Below are 8,677 nucleotides of genomic sequence, written 5' to 3'. Positions count from 1 at the left end.
TATTATATTTTGTAATATTTTAACAACATAATATAAATGCATATATATATATATATATATATATATATACGATATTTCAACTGTACATTTTTCTAAGGAGATCTCAAATGAAAACTTAGATCCCACACATGTACGTTGCAATGTGTAATGATGATGGGATTGGCTTATACATTAGCTGATATACATATTATTATTATAACATGTTCACATAAGTCGGATCCAAGCGGCAAGCATAAAGAATTAAACAATATGCAATACAATACATATTTATATAAGTATAGATTGTCTAAGTATAATAATTCTGTTTCTATAAAAAATACCATTTTCTTAATATATTCTCTGTTTCTATTTTGTGTTTTGATTTTTTACTTAGCTCTTTACTTCTTATTAGAATATATATATATTAAATTTGATTTCTTTGAGTGCATCAATAAAAATATAAATATTTGCATGCAAAGTATAAAATAAACTATTCAGTAATTAGGGTGGATAATTGATCGAATATTTCGTATATTCCTTTTAATAAGAGCTGTCAATAATTTAATGTATTTACGTTTTATTTTTGTAATTCAGAATGTAAGAGTTTAGAATTTAGATGGCTTACTTAAAATATTTTCCAATAGCTTTTCGTCTAGTTTATTGTGATTGTGATTTTCAGAACTATGTATGTATAACTGTGTTGAAATCACTACATGTATTTATTTACATGTATTTTTTACCTAACCTAAACCCAACGTTGGATTTTATTTTTTAATATTTTATAGAACCGAAACTTGTAACTATTAAAAATAAAAATTTGTCTGTCACGTTAACTTTTCGTTACACCCATTATAAAGTTGATATAGGAGTGTATAATGTATATATTTCTCGAAATAACTGATGGTGCACGATTACACGACTAAATTACACTACACAACCTTTGAAAACTAGTTTACAGTAATTGCGTCTAAATACGACAAGATAAGTATCGTATAAATACGCGACAATTAAGCAACAATAATGTATAAAAACGCGTTCTGTCTGAAACGGCGTACCGATAACTCAGTTGTGATAAATGTTTACGATGTATGTATTATTATGTTATAAGTATTTAGCACTATTACACGATTCAAATATACAAGAGATTCAATTCACCTGTTTTGAAAAATAGTAAATTAGTTTTACCTACGCTCACTGTAAGAATCAGTCAAATCTACTTTTTTGAAAATGCTTAATGCATGTATAATGTCAGTGGATTTACCGTGACTTAAACGTCATTAAATGTTGACTACACTTTAACTATATTTTATGTGACCTGCTCAGGGCCGGATTTACGTCTAGGCTCGCGAGACCCGAGTCTAGAACGACATATTTTGTAAGAAATGGAAAAAAGATCATATAAATATTTTATGCATCTATGTAATTGCGTAAATTAATATTATATAATATTTAAAAAACATAGGAGTAAATCTATGAATTTGGGAAATAAATTCGACATTTTTTTTTCTTGGGGTTAGGGCGGCATATTTAAAAGGGCCTATGGCGGCACTTGTTCTAAATCCGGCATTAGACTTATTATGGCATCTATAACATAAAACATTTGTTTTTCGCGTGTGAGCAAATCTTTATATTAGGCCTTAATTAAAATGTAAAATTTAAATAATTAATTTTGAAGTACGCATCTTTGAGTATAGTATTACTTATACACAAAGTGTCAGAGCCACGAGTGCGGTATACTTTGTTGTGTGGGCGCTTATTTCAACTTCAAAGTTAAGTCACACTCGTTCAAACAGTTGTTAAATTGATAAAGAGAAAGAATAGACGAAAAAGTTCTGTTTGTTTCCAATATTGTTTCAGATTATAATGTTTTGATAAGTTTTAATGTTTGAACATAAGCGTTTGATTTAATCTTCGTAAATAATATTAGTAAGGTGCAATTAAAATTTTTAACAAAAAGAAGTTTATGTTCATAGAAAAATTTGGATCATGATCCATAGATCTAATCCCTTACCATGGAATACATGTCAGGTCGAATCATGATTCGTGGTAGTATTATTTAGTATAGATACCAATAGTGTATTCAATAAAAACAAAGAAAAAATATCTATTTATCAATAATATGTATATTTTTCCAGTATTTCTAGTAATTAATTTTGTGTATTTACTTTATTATTTGTATTTATTTAATTCAAATATGTAAATACGTTATAATTAATTACTATAATTAGTTATAATAGGAGTTAACTGGAATAGTGACATTCTTTCACTTATTTGATTCACTACGACCACTTTTAAGGTACTTTACTACAAATCCAATCATCATTTAGAATATTTTGGACTTTTCACATTTTGAATAATTGGCATAGCACGATTAGGCATTTTTACGTGTTTAGTATTTAAAATCCACAAAACACTTTATATCTCTTAAAAGTTAAAAAAAATACTAAATTTGGGCGTTAAAACGAAAAAAGTAAAAATAAAGTTATAAAGTAACCTTAAGTTAATAAGTAGTCATATTATTTGATATTCATATAATATATTGTACTATATTAGGAAAAAAATAATAGAAATTTTAAAATAATTCAATAAATTATTTGGAAATTATAAACGGATTTTTGATATTATTCCTGGTATAATTTATTAATCTATTATTTTCTTCAAAAGGTACCTTCTGTTAATTATAAAATAAATAAATAAACACTAATGATAGTATCATTAGAGAATGTAATTAGTTAAAAATTTATGATTTATTTGATTTTAAAAACTTATATTCCAAAACATAATGTTTTTCAATTACTTAATTACATTTTGTTTAATTATGTAGTTCAAATGGTTTGTTACCTAATTATCTAAGTTATATTATTTAAAAAAATGTATACTAGTTAAAATTATTTTATCTTATGTGTTTTAGTTTACTGCGGAAAAAGTAAAGTAGTGTTTGTTTAAAATGTTAACAGTTTTTTTACTAAATTTGTGTTTTCATAATATACTGTAAAAATTAAGCTCTAGTGGGCGTTTAAAGAAATAAATTAAATTTTATCACTGTCTACTGTAATATTATCGTAATAACTAGTAATCCCGTTTCAATGCCAATAAGAATATGGTTTTTCAATTGACATTGTTAAAGTTTATAATAGTGACGTTGGCATGACGTGTTCACAGAATTATAGTTTTAATTCAATCAAAAAATGACTTCTAACTTATATAACTATCATAAAAATAAATATACTTTTCACACATACATCCTACATATTTATTCATAATACTCGTACAACAAAATATTATATTCATTTATCATTGTCTAATTAGTCTATAAATGAGTATAAACTATAAAATGCCTAAACGTATTATATCAGAAAATAAACAGTGTAAAACTGCAAAATTTAATAGACATGATTTAGTGACTAAACGTGTTGTAGTTCAAATAACGTAGTATCATTATTATTCAATTATTAATAATTGATAATTGAATGATGATGATGATTATTATAATGTGGTCCTAAATACATTATATTATGTGTAATATACTTTATAAAAAGTAGTAATCAAATGTTACTTTACTAAATATCAATATTAAATAATAAATAAAATAAAAGTTAGTTATCGTATTATTTTAATGGTATATCTATTTAAGCGCTTTATGATTTTAATTTTTATCCAATAAATATCAATCACCGATTTTTAAAAAATGTTGAAAGCCCCCGTTCTGGACTATTAAAATAATGGTTACATTAACTATAAAACGCTGTTGAGATATAGTTAAGCCAATTACAAATCGGTACTCCGAATTGAAATAAACTATACGCACTATACCGCGATATTTAAACATCGGGAGGACGGAGAATGAAATGTAGGACATTTGTCCAATGTAAACGTCAGCTGTCAGTTCATACTTCTTTCGTATTCATTTTATATTTATTACACAGTATAAAAATATAATCATAATAATAATAGTAATGATAATGCACGTCTGCTTATCTATCACTTACCTATACACTAACAGTTTAAAACTGTATTCGTTTTGCAGTTTTATTTTTATATACCTACAACACGACAACACGAACATGTTATAATAATAATATCATCATTAAACCGTTGGTGATAGATTGCTATTTACATATTTAAGTGTGGGTGTATGTGTATACTAAAGAGTTCCTATTTAACCGATTATAATTCGTACCTACTGAACATTCTTGTAAAACACTTTTAAAATTTCATTTTCAATGTGTGATTATAAATTATATTAATTTTAAGTTAGTCGATTTTAGGGTTGGATTTATTGCTTGTAAACTTTACCGGTACTTTATTTTTACCTAAAAAAAAAAATATGTAAATTTCATCGATTACAACTATTTTTAACATAGCTGCACATCAGCTGTCAACTGTTTATAACATTATTTTCATAAAATATTTAGACTCCAACTAGTGCTGGATTGACTTTGACTACTAATGCATTTCATTGCAAAGCCATTTCATTCACTTTTAGTTCAATCTTGTTAAAATACGCTTCATACTTCCAAATATACACCACTTTAAAAGAGCTCTATTAGAAATTCAAACACTCACTAACATTAGATTAATCAGCATATACGAACTTATAATAACCTAAAAAATCCTCAATGAAAAGAACGCCAACAATACTTAAACACCATAATTTTGCCATTAAAAAAAATAATAAATATTTCGATGATGAAATACTTCAAAACTGGATCTAAACAATGCAAATTACAATTTTAAATTGTATTATCTTTTTTCATTAATTTATAATTAACTAGTGATCATTAGTTATATTTTAGAATAAAAATAAAGGTATAAGTATCTTTATATGTACATAATATAATATATAAAAAATTAAAAATGTATCAGTGACATTAACATGAAAAGAGGATTTAAAAAGTTCATAATCCAAGGAATTTACATGCGCCCGTTTTAAATAGCCTTTAAATATACAAATAGGTAAACAAGTTTAAAAATTATTTAAAAATTATTATAAATAACAATATATAAATATATAAGTATAAATAATTTTGTTGAAAAACATTTAAGTACGAACGTAAATACTAATAGGTCTTACCAATATAACATATTAACGTACATCAATATTTTAATTTTATTTATTTATCGATATTATTTTTCTTCGAAGTTTAAATCTGGCCTTAAAGATTAATGATTTATTTTAACTGAATACTGTATACTTGTGGAGGGGGTGACTGGTTATAAGAAAAAGTTGTGAGGTAAGATAGGGACTTTATTAGTAAGCAATGATAAGTTACTTATATTTTAGATTTTTCAACGCACAATTAATCATATTATATCGGTCTCTTTGTATTAATTTTAATGATAACACGAATTTACGTTATTAGATTGAATCATACCATTTTAATGTCAAATTTACGAAAAATCATAGTTAATTGTTATTTTCACTATATGCAAATAGTTTCCTAATAATAAACTATTAGATTATCTTTCGAAAACTGTAAACCATATACACAAGTAGATAATATTATATGAACTAACGCCATAAGATGGGAAACTCACTTTGTGGTAAGGTCTTAGTGAACTATCTTACCTCAAATGCGTATTATATTTTATTATATTTGCCTTAGTACCTACATAAAAAAATAATATTAAATTAAAAAAAGTTTTTTAGCACCATTAATAAATGTGTTAAGTTTTTAATAAAATTAAACCTAAAAAAAAAATGTACTTTAATATTATTATCATAATTATTATAGTTAAAAGTAACTCCATACCTATCTAAAATAAGTATTTGATTCACCTACAATAGGAGTTGTAGATACCTATAGTAAACTAAAATATATAATTACTATTTAAATAGTTTTAAATTTATTACAACACTGCCAACGAGATAAGTTATTACCTATTTATTATGATTTTGTTGCATTAAAGCTGACGATTCCATTTATTATTGAGAGGGATCTGTATACGTAGGTAGATATCCCAATAAATATATATGCTTTTTGCGTTCATACTGTCGGCTAGCTTCGAGTGTTGTTACATAGATTAGTCTTGATGTGTCGTTTACATTTGCCATATTCATATACTGATTGATTCCGGACACGAATAGTTTTAGTTTATTTAATATCAACTGTTAAACATATTGTACATGATATGAATGGATATTAATGTACCTACTATTGAATAACATTTTACACAGATGTTTAGAGTTCACAAATGAACGTTATTATAATGGTTTTAGAAGAAGTCTAACTTGAACAAATTAAGTCAAGTTTATATATTATCATTATGTTAGACAATATTATGATAATATTGTGATATTAAAATGAATGAGATTTTTCGACCAAATAGATTTGTTTAATAATTGCGGTCAAGTTAACATTACTGAAGGTGTGAATTATTTGGCTCTGAGTATAATAGATCATATCTTATGATTAAGATAATTTTTATATAGAGTATAAAAGGGATTTTAGTTAATATTGCTGTAACTGATTAAAAAGAGTTCTAATTATCTCAATTAATTTCAAAGTAATTTCAAAATCTATTGAATATAAATATACGTATTTCGTATAGAGTCGTTTTACTCTACGTTGACGACTTAAAATTTGAATAATTATTAGGTGAAAAAAAATTTAAAATACATTTTCTAATATTTATTATTCACATGTTTCTTCTTGAGTGGTTGTGTGAGGTATATTTATAATTTTTTTGTATTCAGTTTAACGTCAAATTAACTCATCTACTCTTTATTTTTCCAATATTAGAAGAAGCCTATTGCGTAGTAAAAATTTTTCATATTTGTATTTTGATTAATTAAAATTATAAAAAACATGTATTTTCAAAAACTTTTAGAAACTTTCTCCTCCCCTCCTTCACAACACACACACACACACACACACACACACACACACACACACACATCGACTCCAGCTCGTCATTATGAAATAATAAGTTTTATTTTTTTGGCTACAATAAATTGTAGGTAGAGATATTTTACGTGTAGTTGAAATGTTGGTCAACTCATAATTCTTCTTAAAATCAGTATATTATGTAAGTCGTTATTACTTTAATCGTTTGTCATCATCGTGGTCAAAGTATAATAATTATTAAACTGTTTTTGCCTATGGGTTCATTTTATATTTCTGTAGCAAACAATATAATTGGTATTAACCGTGAAAATCACTTCGGTTATAGCTTATAGATCCTATTATGAAACTTGAATTCAATTTAATCATATATTTTTAAACGAAGAATTTCTTACATAGATAATTTTTGAGGGAAATTTGATTCTCCTAGTAGATATATCATTAGGACTCTGAGAATATTTTGTAAAGGATATATTTTTACCAGAGTAATATAATTTTATTATAGATCATTTGACCAAATATAAACCTAATTATTTATTCGAAAATATTTAAACCGGTTGCTGAAATAATAGTGTTGGTTCAAAACGCGTCGATAATATATCAACACATAAACTAAATATAATATTATGTTATAAATTAAAATAAAACCGATTTGTCACCATTAAACATGTACAACATAATCATATATGAATATATGATATATACTTACGTACATGTAGGTTAGGTTAGCTTTATGGGTTAAAATTTTTGAGTGTGTACAATTGGCTTAATGTATTGTATTAATGTGATCGACAATCATACATCAATTAACCTTTAAAAACTGTCCGGAAAAGTGTTGAAATCGTGGCCTTGTATTGACACTCATCGCCAGAGGCCACGCGAAACACGATATTTTATATGAAATGCAAAATGATAATACTGATAATGGTACGCTGTAATTAAGTTTTTACAGTTGTTTATATCATCGCTTCGGTAGTATTATTATTGCAGCAGTTGTCGGGTCAATCAGTCAATTGAGTTTTATATTCACCGTTATTTCCCCGGTGTCGTTTTTACTTTTTTTCACAAAACGTACTTAATTAATTGCGTATTTATATAATATTATATTACAAGCGAAAAAACATTTAATTTATCATTCTGAGAATAATAAATTGCATCTGTCAACACAAATCATTTTAAAACGTCAACGTACAGTCGAAATTAAAAAAAAGTGTTTCTATCTGTTGTGGTAATGTGGTGTATATCCATAAAATGTCGAATAATATTTATATAATAAGCTATTACTACCTATGCGGGTCTTTATGAAAGTTTTACAATAGTATCCGAGAAAATATTTGTGTGTAAAACTTAAATCAAAGCTCATATTTACAATGGGAGGGTGGTATAACGGGTATATAAACCACTGTTCTTCGACAACCTCCCAAGTTTCCAACCAGAAATCGCTATTAGTAATAATATGTGAAAATTGTATAAATAGTTTTGGTCATTATTTTTAAGTTAATATTATCGTATAATATATTATTAAGTAACCTGCAATAACATATAAGTACATACTCGTATACCATAATATTCATGTTTAATTATGTTATAAGAATATATATGTGAGTATATTTAACACTATTTATGTAAATATAAATATATACTTGTTGAAATAAAGCAAAATTATTTTGAAATGGGTATTTGGGTTTTTATTGAATTTTTTTTTTTTTTATTGTTTATTAAAAATAAGTATATTTACAATCTATACATACAGTGTATAATGAATGAGTAAGTGTGGTGATTTAAAGAACAATTATTGAATTTACTCAACGTTTAATAACAATACCAAGAATACTTACACCTACTAGGATTAT

This window comes from Melanaphis sacchari, unplaced genomic scaffold, assembly GCF_002803265.2.
Source record: "Melanaphis sacchari strain LSU unplaced genomic scaffold, SCAv2.0 Contig51_pilon_pilon, whole genome shotgun sequence".
NCBI lineage: Eukaryota > Metazoa > Arthropoda > Insecta > Hemiptera > Aphididae > Melanaphis > Melanaphis sacchari.
Note: the sequence above shows the minus strand (reverse complement) of the source record.